Here is a 25938-nt window from a genome sequence, read left to right on the forward strand (position 1 = left end):
TAACCTAATAAAGAAAACTCTCTCTTTGAAAACGTTCCCATAAAGTGTTTGATTTCAAGTTGACAAAAAAATTACAATCTGAGACCTATTGATCTGAAGTCTATTGCACTTCCACCTCTGTTAGGAACTGTCTGATAGAGAAAAAACATTGAATGAGGGACATTTTAGACTGAGTAACATAACCAAAAAAGGAGCACTCCCTCTCTCAAGAAACACCGAGAAAGTACTTGATTTCAAGGGGGCTTCAGGATTTGATCCTGAGTAATTGTCTAATAAGGTAGATTTTAGCTTGTGATCAACATAACCTAATATAGAAAACTCTCTCTTTGAAAACATACCCATAAAGTGTTTGATTTCAAGTTGACAAAAAAATTACAATCTGAAACCTATTGATCTGAAGTCTATTGCACTTCCACCTCTGTTAGGAACTGTCTGACAGAGAAAAAACATTGAATGAGGGACATTTTAGACTGAGTAACATAACCAAAAAAGGAGCACTCCCTCTCTCAAGATACACTTAGAAAGTACTTGATTTCAAGGGGGTGCCAGGATTTGAATTGAAGAAATTGTCTAATAAGGGACAATTTTCCCTGAGTAACATATTCGAAAAAAGAGTCCTCTACCCTCAAAATACTATTTGAAAGCACTTGATTTAAAGGGGGCATCAGGATTTGAACCTGGGACCTCTTGATCTGCAGTCAAATACTCTACCACTGAGCTATACCCCCTCTGCTAGAAACTGTCTAAAGGCGGAAAAATTGTCTAATAAGGGACATTATAGCTGGAGATCAACAAAAACTAATGAAGAACACTCTCTCTCTGAAAACATACCCATAAAGTATTTGATTTCAAGATGACAAATATATTACAATCTGAGACCTATTGATCTGAAGTCTGTTGCACTTCCACCTCTGTTAGGAACTGTCTGACAGAGAAAAAACATCTAATGAGGGACATTTTAGCAGAGCACTCCCTCTCTCAAGAAACACCGAGAAAGTACTTGATTTCAAGGGGGTACCAGGATTTGATCCTGAGAAATTGTCTAATAAGGGACATTATAGCTGGAGATCAAAAAAAACTAATGAAGAACACTCTCTCTCTGAAAACATACCCATAAAGTATTTGATTTCAAGATGACAAATATATTACAATCTGAGACCTATTGATCTGAAGTCTGTTGCACTTCCACCTCTGTTAGGAACTGTCTGATAGAGAAAAAACATTGAATGAGGGACATTTTAGACTGAGTAACATAACCAAAAAAGGAGCACTCCCTCTCTCAAGATACACTTAGAAAGTACTTGATTTCAAGGGGGCGCCAGGATTTGATCCTGAGAAATGGTCTAATAAGGGAGATTTTAGCTTGTGATCAACATAACCTAATAAAGAAAACTCTCTCTTTGAAAACGTACCCATAAAGTGTTTGATTTCAAGTTGACAAAAAAATTACAATCTGAGACCTATTGATCTGAAGTCTATTGCACTTCCACCTCTGATAGGAACTGTCTGACAGAGAAAAACCATTGAATGAAGGACATTTTAGACTGAGTAACATAACCAAAAAAGGAGCACTCCCTCTCTCAAAATACACTTAGAAAGTACTTGATTTCAAGGGGGTGCCAGGATTTGAACGTGAGAAATTGTCTAATAAGGGACACTTTTCCCTGAGTAACATATTCGAAAAAAGAGTCCTCTACCCTCAAAATACTGTTTGAAAGCACTTGATTTAAAGGGAGTATCAGGATTTGAACCTGGGACCTCTTGATCTGCAGTCAAATACTCTACCACTGAGCTATACCCCCTCTGCTAGAAACTGTCTAAAGGCGGAAAAATTGTCTAATAAGGGACATTATAGCTGGAGATCAACAAAAACTAATGAAGAACACTCTCTCTCTGAAAACATACCCATAAAGTATTTGATTTCAAGATGACAAATATATTACAATCTGAGACCTATTGATCTGAAGTCTATTGCACTTCCACCTCTGTTAGGAACTGTCTGACAGAGAAAAAACATCTAATGAGGGACATTTTAGCAGAGCACTCCCTCTCTCAAGAAACACCGAGAAAGTACTTGATTTCAAGGGGGCGCCAGGATTTGATCCTGAGAAATTGTCTAATAAGGGACATTAAAGCTGGAGATCAACAAAAACTAATGAAGAACACTCTCTCTCTGAAAACATACCCATAAAGTATTTGATTTCAAGATGACAAATATATTACAATCTGAGACCTATTGATCTGAAGTCTATTGCACTTCCACCTCTCTTAGGAACTGTCTGACAGAGAAAGACCATTGAATGAGGGACATTTTAGACTGAGTAACATAACCAAAAAAGGAGCACTCCCTCTCTCAAGATACACTTAGAAAGTACTTGATTTCAAGGGGGTGCCAGGATTTGATCCTGAGAAATGGTCTAATAAGGGAGATTTTAGCTTGTGATCAACATAACCTAATAAAGAAAACTCTCTCTTTGAAAACGTACCCATAAAGTGTTTGATTTCAAGTCGACAAAAAAATTACAATCTGAGACCTATTGATCTGAAGTATATTGCACTACCACCTCTGATAGGAACTGTCTGACAGAGAAAAAACATCTAATGAGGGACATTTTAGCAGAGCACTACCTCTCTCAAGAAACACTGAGAAAGTACTTGATTTCAAGGGGGCGCCAGTATTTGATCCTAAAAATTGTCTAATAAGGGAGATTTTAGCTTGTGATCAACATAACCTAATAAAGAAAACTCTCTCTTTGAAAACATACCCATAAAGTGTTTGATTTCAAGTTGACAAAAAAATTACAATCTGAGACCTATTGATCTGAAGTATATTGCACTTCCACCTCTGATAGGAACTGTCTGACAGAGAAAAACCATTGAATGAGGGACATTTTAGACTGAGTAACATAACCAAAAAAGGAGCACTCCCTCTCTCAAGATACACTTAGAAAGTACTTGATTTCAAGGGGGTGCCAGGATTTGAACGTAAAAAATTGTCTAATAAGGGACAATTTTCCCTGCTTAACATATTAAAAAAAAGAGTCCTCTACCCTCAAAATAATCTTTGAAAGCACTTGATTTAAAGGGGGTATCAGGATTTGAACCTGGGACCTCTTGATCTGCAGTCAAATGCTCTACCACTGAGCTATACCCCCTCTTCTAGAAACTGTATAAAGGCTGAAAAATTGTCTAATAAGGGACATTATAGCTGGAGATCAACAAAAACTAATGAAGAACACTCTCTCTCTGAAAACATACCCATAAAGTTTTTGATTTCAAGTTGACAAATATATTACAATCTGAGACCTATTGATCTGAAGTCTGTTGCACTTCCACCTCTATTAGGAACTGTCTGACAGAGAAAAACCATCTAATGAGGGACATTTTTGCAGAGCACTTCCTCTCTCAAGAAACACCGAGAAAGTACTTGATTTCAAGGGGGCGCCAGGATTTGATCCTGAGAAATTGTCTAATAAGGGAGATTTTAGCTTGTGATCAACATAACCTAATAAAGAAAACTCTCTCTTTGAAAACATACCCATAAAGTGTTTGATTTCAAGTTGACAAAAAATTACAATCTGAGACCTATTGATCTGAAGTCTATTGCACTTCCACCTCTGTTAGGAACTGTCTGACAGAGAAAAAACATTGAATGAGGGACATTTTAGACTGAGTAACATAACCAAAAAAGGAGTACTCCCTCTCTCAAGATACACTTAGAAAGTACTTGATTTCAAGGGGGTGCCAGGATTTGATCCTGAGAAATGGTCTAATAAGGGAGATTTTAGCTTGTGATCAACATAACCTAATAAAGAAAACTCTCTCTTTGAAAACGTACCCATAAAGTGTTTGATTTCAAGTCGACAAAAAAATTACAATCTGAGACCTATTGATCTGAAGTATATTTCACTACCACCTCTGATAGGAACTGTCTGACAGAGAAAAACCATCTAATGAGGGACATTTTAGCAGAGCACTACCTCTCTCAAGAAACACTGAGAAAGTACTTGATTTCAAGGGGGCGCCAGTATTTGATCCTAAAAATTGTCAATTAGAGGGAGATTTTAGCTTGTGATCAACATAACCTAATAAAGAAAACTCTCTCTTTGAAAACATACCCATAAAGTGTTTGATTTCAAGTTGACAAAAAAATTACAATCTGAGACCTATTGATCTGAAGTATATTGCACTTCCACCTCTGATAGGAACTGTCTGACAGAGAAAAACCATTGAATGAGGGACATTTTAGACTGAGTAACATAACCAAAAAAGGAGCACTCTCTCTCTGAAAACATACCCATAAAGTTTTTGATTTCAAGATGACAAATATATTACAATCTGAGACCTATTGATCTGAAGTCTGTTGCACTTCCACCTCTATTAGGAACTGTCTGACAGAGAAAAACCATCTAATGAGGGACATTTTTGCAGAGCACTTCCTCTCTCAAGAAACACCGAGAAAGTACTTGATTTCAAGGGGGCGCCAGGATTTGATCCTGACCCTCTCCCCCTCTGCTAGAAACTGTCTAAAGGCGGAAAAATTGTCTAATATGGGACATTATAGCTGGAGATCAACAAAAAATAATGAAGAACACTCTCTCTCTGAAAACATACCCATAAAGTTTTTGATTTCAAGATGACAAATATATTACAATCTGAGACCTATTGATCTGAAGTCTGTTGCACTTCCACCTCTATTAGGAACAGTCTGACAGAGAAAAACCATCTAATGAGGGACATTTTTGCAGAGCACTTCCTCTCTCAAGAAACACCGAGAAAGTACTTGATTTCAAGGGGGCGCCAGGATTTGATCCTGAGAAATTGTCTAATAAGGGAGATTTTAGCTTGTGATCAACATAACCTAATAAAGAAAACTCTCTCTTTGAAAACATACCCATAAAGTGTTTGATTTCAAGTTGACAAAAAATCAAGATACACTTAGAAAGTACTTGATTTCAAGGGGGTGCCAGGATTTGAACGTAAAAAATTGTCTAATAAGGGACAATTTTCCCTGCTTAACATATTAAAAAAAAGAGTCCTCTACCCTCAAAATAATCTTTGAAAGCACTTGATTTAAAGGGGGTATCATGATTTGAACCTGGGACCTCTTGATCTGCAGTGAAATGCTCTACCACTGAGCTATACCCCCTCTGCTAGAAACTGTCTAAAGGCTGAAAAATTGTCTAATAAGGGACATTATAGCTGGAGATCAACAAAAACTAATGAAGAACACTCTCTCTCTGAAAACATACCCATAAAGTATTTGATTTCAAGATGACAAATATATTACAATCTGAGACCTATTGATCTGAAGTCTGTTGCACTTCCACCTCTGTTAGGAACTGTCTGACAGAGAAAAACCATTGAATGAGGGACATTTTAGACTGAGTAACATAACCAAAAAAAGGAGCACTCCCTCTCTCAAGATACACTTAGAAAGTACTTGATTTCAAGGGGGTGCCAGGATTTGAACGTGAGAAATTGTCTAATTAGGGACAATTTTCCCTGAGTAACATATTCAAAAAAAGAGTCCTCTACCCTCAAAATACTCTTTGAAAGCACTTGATTTAAAGGGGGCATCAGGATTTGAACCTGGGACCTCTTGATCTCCAGTCAAATGCTCTACCACTGAGCTATACCCCCTCTACTAGAACCTGTCTAAAGGCTGAAAAATTGTCTAATAAGGGACATTATAGCTGGAGATCAACAAAAAATAATGAAGAACACTCTCTCTCTGAAAACATACCCATAAAGTTTTTGATTTCAAGATGACAAATATATTACAATCTGAGACCTATTGATCTGAAGTCTGTTGCACTTCCACCTCTATTAGGAACAGTCTGACAGAGAAAAACCATCTAATGAGGGACATTTTTGCAGAGCACTTCCTCTCTCAAGAAACACAGAGAAAGTACTTGATTTCAAGGGGGCGCCAGGATTTGATCCTGAGAAATTGTCTAATAAGGGAGATTTTAGCTTGTGATCAACATAACCTAATAAAGAAAACTCTCTCTTTGAAAACGTACCCATAAAGTGTTTGATTTCAAGTTGACAAATATATTACAATCTGAGACCTATTGATCTGAAGTCTATTGCACTTCCACCTCTGATAGGAACTGTCTGACAGAGAAAAAACATTGAATGAGGGACATTTTAGACTGAGTAACATAACCAAAAAAGGAGCACTCCCTCTCTCAAGATACACTTAGAAAGTACTTGATTTCAAGGCGGTGCCAGGATTTGAACGAAAGAAATTGTCTAATAAGGGACAATTTTCCCTTAGTAACATATTCGGAAAAAGGGTCCTCTACTCACAAAACAACTCTTTGAAAGCACTTGTTTTAAAGGGGGCATCAGGATTTGAACCTAGGACCTCTTGATCTGCAGTCAAATGCTCTACCACTGAGCTATAACCCCTCTGCTAGAAACTGTCTAAAGGCGGAAAAATTGTCTAATAAGGGACATTATAGCTGGAGATCAACAAAAACTAATGAAGAGCACTCTCTCTCTGAAAACATACCCATAAAGTATTTGATTTCAAGATGACAAAAAAATTACAATCTGAGACCTATTGATCTGAAGTCTATTGCACTTCCACCTCTGATAGGAACTGTCTGACAGAGAAAAAACATTGAATGAGGGACATTTTAGACTGAGTAACATAACCAAAAAAGGAGCACTCCCTCTCTCAAGCTACACTTAGAAAGTACTTGATTTCAAGGGGGTGCCAGGATTTGTACTTGAGAAACTGTCTAATAAGGGACAATTTTGCCTTAGTAACATATTCGGAAAAAAAGTCCTATACGCTCAAAGTACTATTTGCAAGCACTTGATTTTTAGGGGGCATCAGGATTTGAACCTGGGACCTCTTGATCTGCAGTCATATGCTCTACCACTGAGCTATGCCCCCTCTGCTAGAAACTGTTTAAAGGCGGAAAAATTGTCTAATAAGGGACATTATAGCTGGAGATCAACAAAAACGAATGAAGAACACTCTCTCTCTGAAAACATACCCATAAAGTATTTGATTTCAAGATGACAAATATATTACAATCTGAGACCTATTGATCTGAAGTCTGTTGCACTTCCACCTCTGTTAGGAACTGTCTGACAGAGAAAAACCATCTAATGAGGGACATTTTAGCAGAGCACTCCCTCTCTCAAGAAACACCGAGAAAGTACTTGATTTCAAGGGGGCGCCAGGATTTGATCCTGAGAAATTGTCTAATAAGGTAGATTTTAGCTTGTGATCAACATAACCTAATAAAGAAAACTCTCTCTTTGAAAACATACCCATAAAGTGTTTGATTTCAAGTTGACAAAAAAATTACAATCTGAAACCTATTGATCTGAAGTCTATTGCACTTCCACCTCTGTTAGGAACTGTCTGACAGAGAAAAAACATTGAATGAGGGACATTTTAGACTGAGTAACATAACCAAAAAAGGAGCACTCCCTCTCTCAAGATACACTTAGAAAGTACTTGATTTCAAGGTGGTGCCAGGATTTGAATTGAAGAAATTGTCTAATAAGGGACAATTTCCCCTGAGTAACATATTCGAAAAAAGAGTCCTCTACCCTCAAAATACTATTTGAAAGCACTTGATTTATAGGGGGCATCAGGATTTGAACCTGGGACCTCTTGATCTGCAGTCAAATACTCTACCACTGAGCTATACCCCCTCTGCTAGAAACTGTCTAAAGGCGGAAAAATTGTCTAATAAGGGACATTATAGCTGGAGATCAACAAAAACTAATGAAGAACACTCTCTCTCTGAAAACATACCCATAAAGTATTTGATTTCAAGATGACAAATATATTACAATCTGAGACCTATTGATCTGAAGTCTGTTGCACTTCCACCTCTGTTAGGAACTGTCTGACAGAGAAAAACCATCTAATGAGGGACATTTTAGCAGAGCACTCCCTCTCTCAAGAAACACCGAGAAAGTACTTGATTTCAAGGGGGCGCCAGGATTTGATCCTGAGAAATTGTCTAATAAGGTAGATTTTAGCTTGTGATCAACATAACCTAATAAAGAAAACTCTCTCTTTGAAAACGTACCCATAAAGTGTTTGATTTCAAGTTGACAAAAAAATTACAATCTGAGACCTTTTGATCTGAAGTCTATTGCACTTCCACCTCTGTTAGGAACTGTCTGATAGAGAAAAAACATTGAATGAGGGACATTTTAGACTGAGTAACATAACCAAAAAAGGAGCACTCCCTCTCTCAAGAAATACCGAGAAAGTACTTGATTTCAAGGGGGCTTCAGGATTTGATCCTGAGTAATTGTCTAATAAGGTAGATTTTAGCTTGTGATCAACATAACCTAATAAAGAAAACTCTCTCTTTGAAAACATACCCATAAAGTGTTTGATTTCAAGTTGACAAAAAAATTACAATCTGAAACCTATTGATCTGAAGTCTATTGCACTTCCACCTCTGTTAGGAACTGTCTGACAGAGAAAAAACATTGAATGAGGGACATTTTAGACTGAGTAACATAACCAAAAAAGGAGCACTCCCTCTCTCAAGATACACTTAGAAAGTACTTGATTTCAAGGTGGTGCCAGGATTTGAATTGAAGAAATTGTCTAATAAGGGACAATTTTCCCTGAGTAACATATTCGAAAAAAGAGTCCTCTACCCTCAAAATACTATTTGAAAGCACTTGATTTATAGGGGGCATCAGGATTTGAACCTGGGACCTCTTGATCTGCAGTCAAATAATCTACCACTGAGCTATACCCCCTCTGCTAGAAACTGTCTAAAGGCGGAAAAATTGTCTAATAAGGGACATTATAGCTGGAGATCAACAAAAACTAATGAAGAACACTCTCTCTCTGAAAACATACCCATAAAGTATTTGATTTCAAGATGACAAATATATTACAATCTGAGACCTATTGATCTGAAGTCTGTTGCACTTCCACCTCTGTTAGGAACTGTCTGACAGAGAAAAACCATCTAATGAGGGACATTTTAGCAGAGCACTCCCTCTCTCAAGAAACACCGAGAAAGTACTTGATTTCAAGGGGGCGCCAGGATTTGATCCTGAGAAATTGTCTAATAAGGTAGATTTTAGCTTGTGATCAACATAACCTAATAAAGAAAACTCTCTCTTTGAAAACGTTCCCATAAAGTGTTTGATTTCAAGTTGACAAAAAAATTACAATCTGAGACCTATTGATCTGAAGTCTATTGCACTTCCACCTCTGTTAGGAACTGTCTGATAGAGAAAAAACATTGAATGAGGGACATTTTAGACTGAGTAACATAACCAAAAAAGGAGCACTCCCTCTCTCAAGAAACACCGAGAAAGTACTTGATTTCAAGGGGGCTTCAGGATTTGATCCTGAGTAATTGTCTAATAAGGTAGATTTTAGCTTGTGATCAACATAACCTAATATAGAAAACTCTCTCTTTGAAAACATACGCATAAAGTGTTTGATTTCAAGTTGACAAAAAAATTACAATCTGAAACCTATTGATCTGAAGTCTATTGCACTTCCACCTCTGTTAGGAACTGTCTGACAGAGAAAAAACATTGAATGAGGGACATTTTAGACTGAGTAACATAACCAAAAAAGGAGCACTCCCTCTCTCAAGATACACTTAGAAAGTACTTGATTTCAAGGGGGTGCCAGGATTTGAATTGAAGAAATTGTCTAATAAGGGACAATTTTCCCTGAGTAACATATTCGAAAAAAGAGTCCTCTACCCTCAAAATACTATTTGAAAGCACTTGATTTAAAGGGGGCATCAGGATTTGAACCTGGGACCTCTTGATCTGCAGTCAAATACTCTACCACTGAGCTATACCCCCTCTGCTAGAAACTGTCTAAAGGCGGAAAAATTGTCTAATAAGGGACATTATAGCTGGAGATCAACAAAAACTAATGAAGAACACTCTCTCTCTGAAAACATACCCATAAAGTATTTGATTTCAAGATGACAAATATATTACAATCTGAGACCTATTGATCTGAAGTCTGTTGCACTTCCACCTCTGTTAGGAACTGTCTGACAGAGAAAAAACATCTAATGAGGGACATTTTAGCAGAGCACTCCCTCTCTCAAGAAACACCGAGAAAGTACTTGATTTCAAGGGGGTGCCAGGATTTGATCCTGAGAAATTGTCTAATAAGGGACATTATAGCTGGAGATCAAAAAAAACTAATGAAGAACACTCTCTCTCTGAAAACATACCCATAAAGTATTTGATTTCAAGATGACAAATATATTACAATCTGAGACCTATTGATCTGAAGTCTGTTGCACTTCCACCTCTGTTAGGAACTGTCTGATAGAGAAAAAACATTGAATGAGGGACATTTTAGACTGAGTAACATAACCAAAAAAGGAGCACTCCCTCTCTCAAGATACACTTAGAAAGTACTTGATTTCAAGGGGGCGCCAGGATTTGATCCTGAGAAATGGTCTAATAAGGGAGATTTTAGCTTGTGATCAACATAACCTAATAAAGAAAACTCTCTCTTTGAAAACGTACCCATAAAGTGTTTGATTTCAAGTTGACAAAAAAATTACAATCTGAGACCTATTGATCTGAAGTCTATTGCACTTCCACCTCTGATAGGAACTGTCTGACAGAGAAAAACCATTGAATGAAGGACATTTTAGACTGAGTAACATAACCAAAAAAGGAGCACTCCCTCTCTCAAAATACACTTAGAAAGTACTTGATTTCAAGGGGGTGCCAGGATTTGAACGTGAGAAATTGTCTAATAAGGGACACTTTTCCCTGAGTAACATATTCGAAAAAAGAGTCCTCTACCCTCAAAATACTGTTTGAAAGCACTTGATTTAAAGGGAGTATCAGGATTTGAACCTGGGACCTCTTGATCTGCAGTCAAATACTCTACCACTGAGCTATACCCCCTCTGCTAGAAACTGTCTAAAGGCGGAAAAATTGTCTAATAAGGGACATTATAGCTGGAGATCAACAAAAACTAATGAAGAACACTCTCTCTCTGAAAACATACCCATAAAGTATTTGATTTCAAGATGACAAATATATTACAATCTGAGACCTATTGATCTGAAGTCTATTGCACTTCCACCTCTGTTAGGAACTGTCTGACAGAGAAAAAACATCTAATGAGGGACATTTTAGCAGAGCACTCCCTCTCTCAAGAAACACCGAGAAAGTACTTGATTTCAAGGGGGCGCCAGGATTTGATCCTGAGAAATTGTCTAATAAGGGACATTAAAGCTGGAGATCAACAAAAACTAATGAAGAACACTCTCTCTCTGAAAACATACCCATAAAGTATTTGATTTCAAGATGACAAATATATTACAATCTGAGACCTATTGATCTGAAGTCTATTGCACTTCCACCTCTCTTAGGAACTGTCTGACAGAGAAAGACCATTGAATGAGGGACATTTTAGACTGAGTAACATAACCAAAAAAGGAGCACTCCCTCTCTCAAGATACACTTAGAAAGTACTTGATTTCAAGGGGGTGCCAGGATTTGATCCTGAGAAATGGTCTAATAAGGGAGATTTTAGCTTGTGATCAACATAACCTAATAAAGAAAACTCTCTCTTTGAAAACGTACCCATAAAGTGTTTGATTTCAAGTCGACAAAAAAATTACAATCTGAGACCTATTGATCTGAAGTATATTGCACTACCACCTCTGATAGGAACTGTCTGACAGAGAAAAAACATCTAATGAGGGACATTTTAGCAGAGCACTACCTCTCTCAAGAAACACTGAGAAAGTACTTGATTTCAAGGGGGCGCCAGTATTTGATCCTAAAAATTGTCTAATAAGGGAGATTTTAGCTTGTGATCAACATAACCTAATAAAGAAAACTCTCTCTTTGAAAACATACCCATAAAGTGTTTGATTTCAAGTTGACAAAAAAATTACAATCTGAGACCTATTGATCTGAAGTATATTGCACTTCCACCTCTGATAGGAACTGTCTGACAGAGAAAAACCATTGAATGAGGGACATTTTAGACTGAGTAACATAACCAAAAAAGGAGCACTCCCTCTCTCAAGATACACTTAGAAAGTACTTGATTTCAAGGGGGTGCCAGGATTTGAACGTAAAAAATTGTCTAATAAGGGACAATTTTCCCTGCTTAACATATTAAAAAAAAGAGTCCTCTACCCTCAAAATAATCTTTGAAAGCACTTGATTTAAAGGGGGTATCAGGATTTGAACCTGGGACCTCTTGATCTGCAGTCAAATGCTCTACCACTGAGCTATACCCCCTCTTCTAGAAACTGTATAAAGGCTGAAAAATTGTCTAATAAGGGACATTATAGCTGGAGATCAACAAAAACTAATGAAGAACACTCTCTCTCTGAAAACATACCCATAAAGTTTTTGATTTCAAGTTGACAAATATATTACAATCTGAGACCTATTGATCTGAAGTCTGTTGCACTTCCACCTCTATTAGGAACTGTCTGACAGAGAAAAACCATCTAATGAGGGACATTTTTGCAGAGCACTTCCTCTCTCAAGAAACACCGAGAAAGTACTTGATTTCAAGGGGGCGCCAGGATTTGATCCTGAGAAATTGTCTAATAAGGGAGATTTTAGCTTGTGATCAACATAACCTAATAAAGAAAACTCTCTCTTTGAAAACATACCCATAAAGTGTTTGATTTCAAGTTGACAAAAAATTACAATCTGAGACCTATTGATCTGAAGTCTATTGCACTTCCACCTCTGTTAGGAACTGTCTGACAGAGAAAAAACATTGAATGAGGGACATTTTAGACTGAGTAACATAACCAAAAAAGGAGTACTCCCTCTCTCAAGATACACTTAGAAAGTACTTGATTTCAAGGGGGTGCCAGGATTTGATCCTGAGAAATGGTCTAATAAGGGAGATTTTAGCTTGTGATCAACATAACCTAATAAAGAAAACTCTCTCTTTGAAAACGTACCCATAAAGTGTTTGATTTCAAGTCGACAAAAAAATTACAATCTGAGACCTATTGATCTGAAGTATATTTCACTACCACCTCTGATAGGAACTGTCTGACAGAGAAAAACCATCTAATGAGGGACATTTTAGCAGAGCACTACCTCTCTCAAGAAATACTGAGAAAGTACTTGATTTCAAGGGGGCGCCAGTATTTGATCCTAAAAATTGTCAATTAGAGGGAGATTTTAGCTTGTGATCAACATAACCTAATAAAGAAAACTCTCTCTTTGAAAACATACCCATAAAGTGTTTGATTTCAAGTTGACAAAAAAATTACAATCTGAGACCTATTGATCTGAAGTATATTGCACTTCCACCTCTGATAGGAACTGTCTGACAGAGAAAAACCATTGAATGAGGGACATTTTAGACTGAGTAACATAACCAAAAAAGGAGCACTCCCTCTCTCAAGATACACTTAGAAAGTACTTGATTTCAAGGGGGTGCCAGGATTTGAACGTAAAAAATTGTCTAATAAGGGACAATTTTCCCTGCTTAACATATTAAAAAAAAGAGTCCTCTACCCTCAAAATAATCTTTGAAAGCACTTGATTTAAAGGGGGTATCAGGATTTGAACCTGGGACCTCATGATCTGCAGTCAAATGCTCTACCACTGAGCTATACCCCCTCTTCTAGAAACTGTATAAAGGCTGAAAAATTGTCTAATAAGGGACATTATAGCTGGAGATCAACAAAAACTAATGAAGAACACTCTCTCTCTGAAAACATACCCATAAAGTTTTTGATTTCAAGATGACAAATATATTACAATCTGAGACCTATTGATCTGAAGTCTGTTGCACTTCCACCTCTATTAGGAACTGTCTGACAGAGAAAAACCATCTAATGAGGGACATTTTTGCAGAGCACTTCCTCTCTCAAGAAACACCGAGAAAGTACTTGATTTCAAGGGGGCGCCAGGATTTGATCCTGAGAAATTGTCTAATAAGGGAGATTTTAGCTTGTGATCAACATAACCTAATAAAGAAAACTCTCTCTTTGAAAACATACCCATAAAGTGTTTGATTTCAAGTTGACAAAAAATTACAATCTGAGACCTATTGATCTGAAGTCTATTGCACTTCCACCTCTGTTAGGAACTGTCTGACAGAGAAAAAACATTGAATGAGGGACATTTTAGACTGAGTAACATAACCAAAAAAGGAGTACTCCCTCTCTCAAGATACACTTAGAAAGTACTTGATTTCAAGGGGGTGCCAGGATTTGAACGTGAGAAATTGTCTAGTAAGGGACACTTTTCCCTGAGTAACATATTCGAAATAAAGTACTCTACCCTCAAAGTACTCTTTGAAAGCACTTGATTTTAAGGGGGCATCAGGATTTGAACCTGGGACCTCTTGATCTGCAGTCAAATGCTCTACCACTGAGCTATACCCCCTCTGCTAGAAACTGTCTAAAGGCGGAAAAATTGTCTAATATGGGACATTATAGCTGGAGATCAACAAAAAATAATGAAGAACACTCTCTCTCTGAAAACATACCCATAAAGTTTTTGATTTCAAGATGACAAATATATTACAATCTGAGACCTATTGATCTGAAGTCTGTTGCACTTCCACCTCTATTAGGAACAGTCTGACAGAGAAAAACCATCTAATGAGGGACATTTTTGCAGAGCACTTCCTCTCTCAAGAAACACCGAGAAAGTACTTGATTTCAAGGGGGCGCCAGGATTTGATCCTGAGAAATTGTCTAATAAGGGAGATTTTAGCTTGTGATCAACATAACCTAATAAAGAAAACTCTCTCTTTGAAAACATACCCATAAAGTGTTTGATTTCAAGTTGACAAAAAATTACAATCTGAGACCTATTGATCTGAAGTCTATTTCACTTCCACCTCTGTTAGGAACTGTCTGACAGAGAAAAAACATTGAATGAGGGACATTTTAGACTGAGTAACATAACCAAAAAAGGAGCACTCCCTCTCTCAAGATGCACTTAGAAAGAACTTGATTTCAAGGGGGTGCCAGGATTTGAACGTGAGAAATTGTCTAATAAGGGACAATTTTCCCTGAGTAACATATTCAAAAAAAGAGTCCTCTACCCTCAAAATACTATTTGAAAGCACTTGATTTAAAGGGGGCATCAGGATTTGAACCTGGGACCTCTTGATCTGCAGTCAAATGCTCTACCGCTGAGCTATACCCCCTCTGCTAGCAACTGTCTAAAGGCGGAAAAATTGTCTAATATGGGACATTATAGCTGGAGATCAACAAAAACTAATGACGAACACTCTCTCTCTGAAAACATACCCATAAAGTTTTTGATTTCAAGATGACAAATATATTACAATCTGAGACCTATTGATCTGAAGTCTGTTGCACTTCCACCTCTATTAGGAACTGTCTGACAGAGAAAAACCATCTAATGAGGGACATTTTTGCAGAGCACTTCCTCTCTCAAGAAACACCGAGAAAGTACTTGATTTCAAGGGGGCGCCAGGATTTGATCCTGAGAAATTGTCTAATAAGGGAGATTTTAGCTTGTGATCAACATAACCTAATAAAGAAAACTCTCTCTTTGAAAACATACCCATAAAGTGTTTGATTTCAAGTTGACAAAAAAATTACAATCTGAGACCTATTGATCTGACGTCTTTTGCACTTCCACCTCTGTTAGGAACTGTCTGACAGAGAAAAAACATTGAATGAGGGACATTTTAGACTGAGTAACATAACCAAAAAAGGAGCACTCCCTCTCTCAAGATACACTTAGAAAGTACTTGATTTCAAGGGGGTGCCAGGATTTGAACGTGAGAAATTGTCTAATAAGGGACAATTTTCCCTGAGTAACATATTCAAAAAAAGAGTCCTCTACCCTCAAAATACTCTTTCAAAGCACTTGATTAAAGGGGGCACCAGGATTTGAACCTGGGACCTCTTGATCTGCAGTCAACTGCTCTACCACTGAGCTATACACCCTCTGCTAGAAACTGTCTAAAGGCGGAAAAATTGTCTAATATGGGACATTATAGCTGGAGATCAACAAGAACTAATGAAGAACACTCTCTCTCTGAAAACATACACATAAAGTATTTGATTTCAAGATGACAAATATATTACAATCTGAGACCTATTGATCTGAAGTCTGTTGCACTTCCACCTCTGTTAGGAACTGTCTGACAGAGAAAAAACATCTAATGAGGGACATTTTTGCAGAGCACTCCCTCTCTCAAGAAACACAGAGAAAGTACTTGATTTCAAGGTGGCGCCAGGATTTGATCCTGAGAAATTGTCTAATAAGGGAGATTTTAGCTTGTGATCAACATAACCTAATAAAGAAAACTCTCTCTTTGAAAACATACCCATAAAGTGTTTGATTTCAAGTTGACAAAAAAATTACAATCTGAGACCTATTGATCTGAAGTCTATTGCACTTCCACCTCTGTTAGGAACTGTCTGACAGAGAAAAAACATTGAATGAGGGACATTTTAGACTGAGTAACATAACCAAAAAAGGAGCACTCCCTCTCTCAAGATACACTTAGAAAGTACTTGATTTCAAGGGGGTGCCAGGATTTGAACGTGAGAAATTGTCTAATAAGGGACAATTTTCCCTGAGTAACATATTCAAAAAAAGAGTCCTCTACCCTCAAAATAATCTTTGAAAGCACTTGATTTAAAGGGGGTATCAGGATTTGAACCTGGGACCTCTTGATCTGCAGTCAAATGCTCTACCACTGAGCTATACCCCCTCTTCTAGAAACTGTATAAAGGCTGAAAAATTGTCTAATAAGGGACATTATAGCTGGAGATCAACAAAAACTAATGAAGAACACTCTCTCTCTGAAAACATACCCATAAAGTTTTTGATTTCAAGATGACAAATATATTACAATCTGAGACCTATTGATCTGAAGTCTGTTGCACTTCCACCTCTATTAGGAACTGTCTGACAGAGAAAAACCATCTAATGAGGGACATTTTTGCAGAGCTCTTCCTCTCTCAAGAAACACCGAGAAAGTACTTGATTTCAAGGGGGCGCCAGGATTTGATCCTGAGAAATTGTCTAATAAGGGAGATTTTAGCTTGTGATCAACATAACCTAATAAAGAAAACTCTCTCTTTGAAAACATACCCATAAAGTGTTTGATTTCAAGTTGACAAAAAATTACAATCTGAGACCTATTGATCTGAAGTCTATTGCACTTCCACCTCTGTTAGGAACTGTCTGACAGAGAAAAAACATTGAATGAGGGACATTTTAGACTGAGTAACATAACCAAAAAAGGAGTACTCCCTCTCTCAAGATACACTTAGAAAGTACTTGATTTCAAGGGGGTGCCAGGATTTGAACGTGAGAAATTGTCTAGTAAGGGACACTTTTCCCTGAGTAACATATTCGAAATAAAGTACTCTACCCTCAAAGTACTCTTTGAAAGCACTTGATTTTAAGGGGGCATCAGGATTTGAACCTGGGACCTCTTGATCTGCAGTCAAATGCTCTACCACTGAGCTATACCCCCTCTGCTAGAAACTGTCTAAAGGCGGAAAAATTGTCTAATATGGGACATTATAGCTGGAGATCAACAAAAACTAATGAAGAACACTCTCTCTCTGAAAACATACCCATAAAGTTTTTGATTTCAAGATGACAAATATATTACAATCTGAGACCTATTGATCTGAAGTCTGTTGCACTTCCACCTCTGTTAGGAACTGTCTGACAGAGAAAAACCATCTAATGAGGGACATTTTTGCAGAGCACTTCCTCTCTCAAGAAACACCGAGAAAGTACTTGATTTCAAGGGGGCGCCAGGATTTGATCCTGAGAAATTGTCTAATAAGGGAGGTTTTAGCTTGTGATCAACATAACCTAATAAAGAAAACTCTCTCTTTGAAAACATACCCATAAAGTGTTTGATTTCAAGTTGACAAAAAATTACAATCTGAGACCTATTGATCTGAAGTCTATTTCACTTCCACCTCTGTTAGGAACTGTCTGACAGAGAAAAAACATTGAATGAGGGACATTTTAGACTGAGTAACATAACCAAAAAAGGAGCACTCCCTCTCTCAAGATGCACTTAGAAAGAACTTGATTTCAAGGGGGTGCCAGGATTTGAACGTGAGAAATTGTCTAATAAGGGACAATTTTCCCTGAGTAACATATTCAAAAAAAGAGTCCTCTACCCTCAAAATACTATTTGAAAGCACTTGATTTAAAGGGGGCATCAGGATTTGAACCTGGGACCTCTTGATCTGCAGTCAAATGCTCTACCGCTGAGCTATACCCCCTCTGCTAGCAACTGTCTAAAGGCGGAAAAATTGTCTAATATGGGACATTATAGCTGGAGATCAACAAAAACTAATGACGAACACTCTCTCTCTGAAAACATACCCATAAAGTTTTTGATTTCAAGATGACAAATATATTACAATCTGAGACCTATTGATCTGAAGTCTGTTGCACTTCCACCTCTGTTAGGAACTGTTTTACAGAGAAAAAACATTGAATGAGGGACATTTTAGACTGAGTAACATAACCAAAAAAGGAGTACTCCCTCTCTCAAGATACACTTAGAAAGTACTTGATTTCAAGGGGGTGCCAGGATTTGAACGTGAGAAATTGTCTAGTAAGGGACACTTTTCCCTGAGTAACATATTCGAAATAAAGTACTCTACCCTCAAAGTACTCTTTGAAAGCACTTGATTTTAAGGGGGCATCAGGATTTGAACCTGGGACCTCTTGATCTGCAGTCAAATGCTCTACCACTGAGCTATACCCCCTCTGCTAGAAACTGTCTAAAGGCGGAAAAATTGTCTAATATGGGACATTATAGCTGGAGATCAACAAAAACTAATGAAGAACACTCTCTCTCTGAAAACATACCCATAAAGTTTTTGATTTCAAGATGACAAATATATTACAATCTGAGACCTATTGATCTGAAGTCTGTTGCACTTCCACCTCTGTTAGGAACTGTCTGACAGAGAAAAACCATCTAATGAGGGACATTTTTGCAGAGCACTTCCTCTCTCAAGAAACACCGAGAAAGTACTTGATTTCAAGGGGGCGCCAGGATTTGATCCTGAGAAATTGTCTAATAAGGGAGGTTTTAGCTTGTGATCAACATAACCTAATAAAGAAAACTCTCTCTTTGAAAACATACCCATAAAGTGTTTGATTTCAAGTTGACAAAAAATTACAATCTGAGACCTATTGATCTGAAGTCTATTTCACTTCCACCTCTGTTAGGAGCTGTCTGACAGAGAAAAAACATTGAATGAGGGACATTTTAGACTGAGTAACATAACCAAAAAAGGAGCACTCCCTCTCTCAAGATGCACTTAGAAAGAACTTGATTTCAAGGGGGTGCCAGGATTTGAACGTGAGAAATTGTCTAATAAGGGACAATTTTCCCTGAGTAACATATTCAAAAAAAGAGTCCTCTACCCTCAAAATACTATTTGAAAGCACTTGATTTAAAGGGGGCATCAGGATTTGAACCTGGGACCTCTTGATCTGCAGTCAAATGCTCTACCGCTGAGCTATACCCCCTCTGCTAGCAACTGTCTAAAGGCGGAAAAATTGTCTAATATGGGACATTATAGCTGGAGATCAACAAAAACTAATGACGAACACTCTCTCTCTGAAAACATACCCATAAAGTTTTTGATTTCAAGATGACAAATATATTACAATCTGAGACCTATTGATCTGAAGTCTGTTGCACTTCCACCTCTATTAGGAACTGTCTGACAGAGAAAAACCATCTAATGAGGGACATTTTTGCAGAGCACTTCCTCTCTCAAGAAACACCGAGAAAGTACTTGATTTCAAGGGGGCGCCAGGATTTGATCCTGAGAAATTGTCTAATAAGGGAGATTTTAGCTTGTGATCAACATAACCTAATAAAGAAAACTCTCTCTTTGAAAACATACCCATAAAGTGTTTGATTTCAAGTTGACAAAAAAATTACAATCTGAGACCTATTGATCTGACGTCTTTTGCACTTCCACCTCTGTTAGGAACTGTCTGACAGAGAAAAAACATTGAATGAGGGACATTTTAGACTGAGTAACATAACCAAAAAAGGAGCACTCCCTCTCTCAAGATACACTTAGAAAGTACTTGATTTCAAGGGGGTGCCAGGATTTGAACGTGAGAAATTGTCTAATAAGGGACAATTTTCCCTGAGTAACATATTCAAAAAAAGAGTCCTCTACCCTCAAAATACTCTTTCAAAGCACTTGATTAAAGGGGGCACCAGGATTTGAACCTGGGACCTCTTGATCTGCAGTCAACTGCTCTACCACTGAGCTATACACCCTCTGCTAGAAACTGTCTAAAGGCGGAAAAATTGTCTAATATGGGACATTATAGCTGGAGATCAACAAGAACTAATGAAGAACACTCTCTCTCTGAAAACATACACATAAAGTATTTGATTTCAAGATGACAAATATATTACAATCTGAGACCTATTGATCTGAAGTCTGTTGCACTTCCACCTCTGTTAGGAACTGTCTGACAGAGAAAAAACATCTAATGAGGGACATTTTTGCAGAGCACTCCCTCTCTCAAGAAACACAGAGAAAGTACTTGATTTCAAGGTGGCGCCAGGATTTGATCCTGAGAAATTGTCTAATAAGGGAGATTTTAGCTTGTGATCAACATAACCTAATAAAGAAAACTCTCTCTTTGAAAACATACCCATAAAGTGTTTGATTTCAAGTTGACAAAAAAATTACAATCTGAGACCTATTGATCTGAAGTCTATTGCACTTCCACCTCTGTTAGGAACTGTCTGACAGAGAAAAAACATTGAATGAGGGACATTTTAGACTGAGTAACATAACCAAAAAAGGAGCACTCCCTCTCTCAAGATACACTTAGAAAGTACTTGATTTCAAGGGGGTGCCAGGATTTGAACGTGAGAAATTGTCTAATAAGGGACAATTTTCCCTGAGTAACATATTCAAAAAAAGAGTCCTCTACCCTCAAAATACTATTTGAAAGCACTTGATTTAAAGGGGGCACCAGGATTTGAACCTGGGACCTTTTGATCTGCAGTCAAATGCTCTACCACTGAGCTATACACCCTCTGCTAGAAACTGTCTAAAGGCGGAAAAATTGTCTAATATGGGACATTATAGCTGGCGATCAACAAAAACTAATGAAGAACACTCTCTCTCTGAAAACATACCCATAAAGTATTTGATTTCAAGATGACAAATATATTACAATCTGAGACCTATTGATCTGAAGTCTGTTGCACTTCCACCTCTGTTAGGAACTGTCTGACAGAGAAAAACCATCTAATGAGGGACATTTTAGCAGAGCACTTCCTCTCTCAAGAAACACCGAGAAAGTACTTGATTTCAAGGGGGCGCCAGGATTTGATCCTGAGAAATTGTCTAATAAGGGAGATTTTAGCTTGTGATCAACATAACCTAATAAAGAAAACTCTCTCTTTGAAAACATACCCATAAAGTGTTTGATTTCAAGTTGACAAAAAATTACAATCTGAGACCTATTGATCTGAAGTCTATTTCACTTCCACCTCTGTTAGGAACTGTCTGACAGAGAAAAAACATTGAATGAGGGACATTTTAGACTGAGTAACATAACCAAAAAAGGAGCACTCCCTCTCTCAAGATGCACTTAGAAAGAACTTGATTTCAAGGGGGTGCCAGGATTTGAACGTGAGAAATTGTCTAATAAGGGACAATTTTCCCTGAGTAACATATTCAAAAAAAGAGTCCTCTACCCTCAAAATACTATTTGAAAGCACTTGATTTAAAGGGGGCATCAGGATTTGAACCTGGGACCTCTTGATCTGCAGTCAAATGCTCTACCGCTGAGCTATACCCCCTCTGCTAGCAACTGTCTAAAGGCGGAAAAATTGTCTAATATGGGACATTATAGCTGGAGATCAACAAAAACTAATGACGAACACTCTCTTTCTGAAAACATACCCATAAAGTTTTTGATTTCAAGATGACAAATATATTACAATCTGAGACCTATTGATCTGAAGTCTGTTGCACTTCCACCTCTATTAGGAACTGTCTGACAGAGAAAAACCATCTAATGAGGGACATTTTTGCAGAGCACTTCCTCTCTCAAGAAACACCGAGAAAGTACTTGATTTCAAGGGGGCGCCAGGATTTGATCCTGAGAAATTGTCTAATAAGGGAGATTTTAGCTTGTGATCAACATAACCTAATAAAGAAAACTCTCTCTTTGAAAACATACCCATAAAGTGTTTGATTTCAAGTTGACAAAAAAATTACAATCTGAGACCTATTGATCTGACGTCTTTTGCACTTCCACCTCTGTTAGGAACTGTCTGACAGAGAAAAAACATTGAATGAGGGACATTTTAGACTGAGTAACATAACCAAAAAAGGAGCACTCCCTCTCTCAAGATACACTTAGAAAGTACTTGATTTCAAGGGGGTGCCAGGATTTGAACGTGAGAAATTGTCTAATAAGGGACAATTTTCCCTGAGTAACATATTCAAAAAAAGAGTCCTCTACCCTCAAAATACTCTTTCAAAGCACTTGATTAAAGGGGGCACCAGGATTTGAACCTGGGACCTCTTGATCTGCAGTCAACTGCTCTACCACTGAGCTATACACCCTCTGCTAGAAACTGTCTAAAGGCGGAAAAATTGTCTAATATGGGACATTATAGCTGGAGATCAACAAGAACTAATGAAGAACACTCTCTCTCTGAAAACATACACATAAAGTATTTGATTTCAAGATGACAAATATATTACAATCTGAGACCTATTGATCTGAAGTCTGTTGCACTTCCACCTCTGTTAGGAACTGTCTGACAGAGAAAAAACATCTAATGAGGGACATTTTTGCAGAGCACTCCCTCTCTCAAGAAACACAGAGAAAGTACTTGATTTCAAGGTGGCGCCAGGATTTGATCCTGAGAAATTGTCTAATAAGGGAGATTTTAGCTTGTGATCAACATAACCTAATAAAGAAAACTCTCTCTTTGAAAACATACCCATAAAGTGTTTGATTTCAAGTTGACAAAAAAATTACAATCTGAGACCTATTGATCTGAAGTCTATTGCACTTCCACCTCTGTTAGGAACTGTCTGACAGAGAAAAAACATTGAATGAGGGACATTTTAGACTGAGTAACATAACCAAAAAAGGAGCACTCCCTCTCTCAAGATACACTTAGAAAGTACTTGATTTCAAGGGGGTGCCAGGATTTGAACGTGAGAAATTGTCTAATAAGGGACAATTTTCCCTGAGTAACATATTCAAAAAAAGAGTCCTCTACCCTCAAAATAATCTTTGAAAGCACTTGATTTAAAGGGGGTATCAGGATTTGAACCTGGGACCTCTTGATCTGCAGTCAAATGCTCTACCACTGAGCTATACCCCCTCTTCTAGAAACTGTATAAAGGCTGATTAATTGTCTAATAAGGGACATTATAGCTGGAGATCAACAAAAACTAATGAAGAACACTCTCTCTCTGAAAACATACCCATAAAGTTTTTGATTTCAAGATGACAAATATATTACAATCTGAGACCTATTGATCTGAAGTCTGTTGCACTTCCACCTCTATTAGGAACTGTCTGACAGAGAAAAACCATCTAATGAGGGACATTTTTGCAGAGCTCTTCCTCTCTCAAGAAACACCGAGAAAGTACTTGATTTCAAGGGGGCGCCAGGATTTGATCCTGAGAAATTGTCTAATAAGGGAGATTTTAGCTTGTGATCAACATAACCTAATAAAGAAAACTCTCTCTTTGAAAACATACCCATAAAGTGTTTGATTTCAAGTTGACAAAAAATTACAATCTGAGACCTATTGATCTGAAGTCTATTGCACTTCCACCTCTGTTAGGAACTGTCTGACAGAGAAAAAACATTGAATGAGGGACATTTTAGACTGAGTAACATAACCAAAAAAGGAGTACTCCCTCTCTCAAGATACACTTAGAAAGTACTTGATTTCAAGGGGGTGCCAGGATTTGAACGTGAGAAATTGTCTAGTAAGGGACACTTTTCCCTGAGTAACATATTCGAAATAAAGTACTCTACCCTCAAAGTACTCTTTGAAAGCACTTGATTTTAAGGGGGCATCAGGATTTGAACCTGGGACCTCTTGATCTGCAGTCAAATGCTCTACCACTGAGCTATACCCCCTCTGCTAGAAACTGTCTAAAGGCGGAAAAATTGTCTAATATGGGACATTATAGCTGGAGATCAACAAAAACTAATGAAGAACACTCTCTCTCTGAAAACATACCCATAAAGTTTTTGATTTCAAGATGACAAATATATTACAATCTGAGACCTATTGATCTGAAGTCTGTTGCACTTCCACCTCTGTTAGGAACTGTCTGACAGAGAAAAACCATCTAATGAGGGACATTTTTGCAGAGCACTTCCTCTCTCAAGAAACACCGAGAAAGTACTTGATTTCAAGGGGGCGCCAGGATTTGATCCTGAGAAATTGTCTAATAAGGGAGGTTTTAGCTTGTGATCAACATAACCTAATAAAGAAAACTCTCTCTTTGAAAACATACCCATAAAGTGTTTGATTTCAAGTTGACAAAAAATTACAATCTGAGACCTATTGATCTGAAGTCTATTTCACTTCCACCTCTGTTAGGAACTGTCTGACAGAGAAAAAACATTGAATGAGGGACATTTTAGACTGAGTAACATAACCAAAAAAGGAGCACTCCCTCTCTCAAGATGCACTTAGAAAGAACTTGATTTCAAGGGGGTGCCAGGATTTGAACGTGAGAAATTGTCTAATAAGGGACAATTTTCCCTGAGTAACATATTCAAAAAAAGAGTCCTCTACCCTCAAAATACTATTTGAAAGCACTTGATTTAAAGGGGGCATCAGGATTTGAACCTGGGACCTCTTGATCTGCAGTCAAATGCTCTACCGCTGAGCTATACCCCCTCTGCTAGCAACTGTCTAAAGGCGGAAAAATTGTCTAATATGGGACATTATAGCTGGAGATCAACAAAAACTAATGACGAACACTCTCTCTCTGAAAACATACCCATAAAGTTTTTGATTTCAAGATGACAAATATATTACAATCTGAGACCTATTGATCTGAAGTCTGTTGCACTTCCACCTCTATTAGGAACTGTCTGACAGAGAAAAACCATCTAATGAGGGACATTTTTGCAGAGCACTTCCTCTCTCAAGAAACACCGAGAAAGTACTTGATTTCAAGGGGGCGCCAGGATTTGATCCTGAGAAATTGTCTAATAAGGGAGATTTTAGCTTGTGATCAACATAACCTAATAAAGAAAACTCTCTCTTTGAAAACATACCCATAAAGTGTTTGATTTCAAGTTGACAAAAAAATTACAATCTGAGACCTATTGATCTGACGTCTTTTGCACTTCCACCTCTGTTAGGAACTGTCTGACAGAGAAAAAACATTGAATGAGGGACATTTTAGACTGAGTAACATAACCAAAAAAGGAGCACTCCCTCTCTCAAGATACACTTAGAAAGTACTTGATTTCAAGGGGGTGCCAGGATTTGAACGTGAGAAATTGTCTAATAAGGGACAATTTTCCCTGAGTAACATATTCAAAAAAAGAGTCCTCTACCCTCAAAATACTCTTTCAAAGCACTTGATTAAAGGGGGCACCAGGATTTGAACCTGGGACCTCTTGATCTGCAGTCAACTGCTCTACCACTGAGCTATACACCCTCTGCTAGAAACTGTCTAAAGGCGGAAAAATTGTCTAATATGGGACATTATAGCTGGAGATCAACAAGAACTAATGAAGAACACTCTCTCTCTGAAAACATACACATAAAGTATTTGATTTCAAGATGACAAATATATTACAATCTGAGACCTATTGATCTGAAGTCTGTTGCACTTCCACCTCTGTTAGGAACTGTCTGACAGAGAAAAAACATCTAATGAGGGACATTTTTGCAGAGCACTCCCTCTCTCAAG

At 37.7% G+C, this 25938-nt stretch overlaps 29 non-coding genes across 29 annotated transcripts; all 29 read right to left on the minus strand.

Moving 5' to 3' along the window:
• Positions 1–656: 656 nt before the first annotated feature.
• Positions 657–728, minus strand: trnac-gca (transfer RNA cysteine (anticodon GCA)). Its single transcript has one exon. It is a non-coding gene; the product is annotated as a tRNA-Cys (tRNA).
• A 1002-nt stretch (positions 729–1730) lies between these two features.
• On the minus strand, positions 1731–1802 carry trnac-gca (transfer RNA cysteine (anticodon GCA)). The gene has a single exon. It is a non-coding gene; the product is annotated as a tRNA-Cys (tRNA).
• Positions 1803–3083: 1281 nt separating this feature from the next.
• trnac-gca (transfer RNA cysteine (anticodon GCA)) lies at positions 3084–3155 on the minus strand. The gene has a single exon. It is a non-coding gene; the product is annotated as a tRNA-Cys (tRNA).
• Positions 3156–5077: 1922 nt separating this feature from the next.
• trnac-gca (transfer RNA cysteine (anticodon GCA)) lies at positions 5078–5149 on the minus strand. Its single transcript has one exon. It is a non-coding gene; the product is annotated as a tRNA-Cys (tRNA).
• A 422-nt stretch (positions 5150–5571) lies between these two features.
• trnas-gga (transfer RNA serine (anticodon GGA)) lies at positions 5572–5643 on the minus strand. The gene has a single exon. It is a non-coding gene; the product is annotated as a tRNA-Ser (tRNA).
• A 702-nt stretch (positions 5644–6345) lies between these two features.
• On the minus strand, positions 6346–6417 carry trnac-gca (transfer RNA cysteine (anticodon GCA)). The gene has a single exon. It is a non-coding gene; the product is annotated as a tRNA-Cys (tRNA).
• Positions 6418–6838: 421 nt separating this feature from the next.
• On the minus strand, positions 6839–6910 carry trnac-gca (transfer RNA cysteine (anticodon GCA)). The gene has a single exon. It is a non-coding gene; the product is annotated as a tRNA-Cys (tRNA).
• Positions 6911–7611: 701 nt separating this feature from the next.
• Positions 7612–7683, minus strand: trnac-gca (transfer RNA cysteine (anticodon GCA)). Its single transcript has one exon. It is a non-coding gene; the product is annotated as a tRNA-Cys (tRNA).
• A 1002-nt stretch (positions 7684–8685) lies between these two features.
• On the minus strand, positions 8686–8757 carry trnac-gca (transfer RNA cysteine (anticodon GCA)). The gene has a single exon. It is a non-coding gene; the product is annotated as a tRNA-Cys (tRNA).
• Positions 8758–9759: 1002 nt separating this feature from the next.
• On the minus strand, positions 9760–9831 carry trnac-gca (transfer RNA cysteine (anticodon GCA)). The gene has a single exon. It is a non-coding gene; the product is annotated as a tRNA-Cys (tRNA).
• Positions 9832–10833: 1002 nt separating this feature from the next.
• trnac-gca (transfer RNA cysteine (anticodon GCA)) lies at positions 10834–10905 on the minus strand. Its single transcript has one exon. It is a non-coding gene; the product is annotated as a tRNA-Cys (tRNA).
• A 1281-nt stretch (positions 10906–12186) lies between these two features.
• On the minus strand, positions 12187–12258 carry trnac-gca (transfer RNA cysteine (anticodon GCA)). Its single transcript has one exon. It is a non-coding gene; the product is annotated as a tRNA-Cys (tRNA).
• A 1281-nt stretch (positions 12259–13539) lies between these two features.
• Positions 13540–13611, minus strand: trnac-gca (transfer RNA cysteine (anticodon GCA)). The gene has a single exon. It is a non-coding gene; the product is annotated as a tRNA-Cys (tRNA).
• A 699-nt stretch (positions 13612–14310) lies between these two features.
• On the minus strand, positions 14311–14382 carry trnac-gca (transfer RNA cysteine (anticodon GCA)). Its single transcript has one exon. It is a non-coding gene; the product is annotated as a tRNA-Cys (tRNA).
• Positions 14383–15082: 700 nt separating this feature from the next.
• trnac-gca (transfer RNA cysteine (anticodon GCA)) lies at positions 15083–15154 on the minus strand. The gene has a single exon. It is a non-coding gene; the product is annotated as a tRNA-Cys (tRNA).
• A 700-nt stretch (positions 15155–15854) lies between these two features.
• On the minus strand, positions 15855–15926 carry trnac-gca (transfer RNA cysteine (anticodon GCA)). The gene has a single exon. It is a non-coding gene; the product is annotated as a tRNA-Cys (tRNA).
• A 701-nt stretch (positions 15927–16627) lies between these two features.
• On the minus strand, positions 16628–16699 carry trnac-gca (transfer RNA cysteine (anticodon GCA)). The gene has a single exon. It is a non-coding gene; the product is annotated as a tRNA-Cys (tRNA).
• A 699-nt stretch (positions 16700–17398) lies between these two features.
• On the minus strand, positions 17399–17470 carry trnac-gca (transfer RNA cysteine (anticodon GCA)). The gene has a single exon. It is a non-coding gene; the product is annotated as a tRNA-Cys (tRNA).
• A 700-nt stretch (positions 17471–18170) lies between these two features.
• Positions 18171–18242, minus strand: trnac-gca (transfer RNA cysteine (anticodon GCA)). The gene has a single exon. It is a non-coding gene; the product is annotated as a tRNA-Cys (tRNA).
• A 420-nt stretch (positions 18243–18662) lies between these two features.
• On the minus strand, positions 18663–18734 carry trnac-gca (transfer RNA cysteine (anticodon GCA)). Its single transcript has one exon. It is a non-coding gene; the product is annotated as a tRNA-Cys (tRNA).
• Positions 18735–19434: 700 nt separating this feature from the next.
• On the minus strand, positions 19435–19506 carry trnac-gca (transfer RNA cysteine (anticodon GCA)). The gene has a single exon. It is a non-coding gene; the product is annotated as a tRNA-Cys (tRNA).
• Positions 19507–20206: 700 nt separating this feature from the next.
• Positions 20207–20278, minus strand: trnac-gca (transfer RNA cysteine (anticodon GCA)). Its single transcript has one exon. It is a non-coding gene; the product is annotated as a tRNA-Cys (tRNA).
• A 701-nt stretch (positions 20279–20979) lies between these two features.
• On the minus strand, positions 20980–21051 carry trnac-gca (transfer RNA cysteine (anticodon GCA)). The gene has a single exon. It is a non-coding gene; the product is annotated as a tRNA-Cys (tRNA).
• A 700-nt stretch (positions 21052–21751) lies between these two features.
• Positions 21752–21823, minus strand: trnac-gca (transfer RNA cysteine (anticodon GCA)). The gene has a single exon. It is a non-coding gene; the product is annotated as a tRNA-Cys (tRNA).
• A 700-nt stretch (positions 21824–22523) lies between these two features.
• On the minus strand, positions 22524–22595 carry trnac-gca (transfer RNA cysteine (anticodon GCA)). Its single transcript has one exon. It is a non-coding gene; the product is annotated as a tRNA-Cys (tRNA).
• A 701-nt stretch (positions 22596–23296) lies between these two features.
• Positions 23297–23368, minus strand: trnac-gca (transfer RNA cysteine (anticodon GCA)). The gene has a single exon. It is a non-coding gene; the product is annotated as a tRNA-Cys (tRNA).
• Positions 23369–24067: 699 nt separating this feature from the next.
• Positions 24068–24139, minus strand: trnac-gca (transfer RNA cysteine (anticodon GCA)). Its single transcript has one exon. It is a non-coding gene; the product is annotated as a tRNA-Cys (tRNA).
• Positions 24140–24839: 700 nt separating this feature from the next.
• On the minus strand, positions 24840–24911 carry trnac-gca (transfer RNA cysteine (anticodon GCA)). The gene has a single exon. It is a non-coding gene; the product is annotated as a tRNA-Cys (tRNA).
• A 700-nt stretch (positions 24912–25611) lies between these two features.
• On the minus strand, positions 25612–25683 carry trnac-gca (transfer RNA cysteine (anticodon GCA)). The gene has a single exon. It is a non-coding gene; the product is annotated as a tRNA-Cys (tRNA).
• Between the last annotated feature and the right edge of the window lie 255 nt (positions 25684–25938).

Source organism: Oncorhynchus clarkii, chromosome 31, assembly GCF_045791955.1.
Source record: "Oncorhynchus clarkii lewisi isolate Uvic-CL-2024 chromosome 31, UVic_Ocla_1.0, whole genome shotgun sequence".
NCBI lineage: Eukaryota > Metazoa > Chordata > Actinopteri > Salmoniformes > Salmonidae > Oncorhynchus > Oncorhynchus clarkii.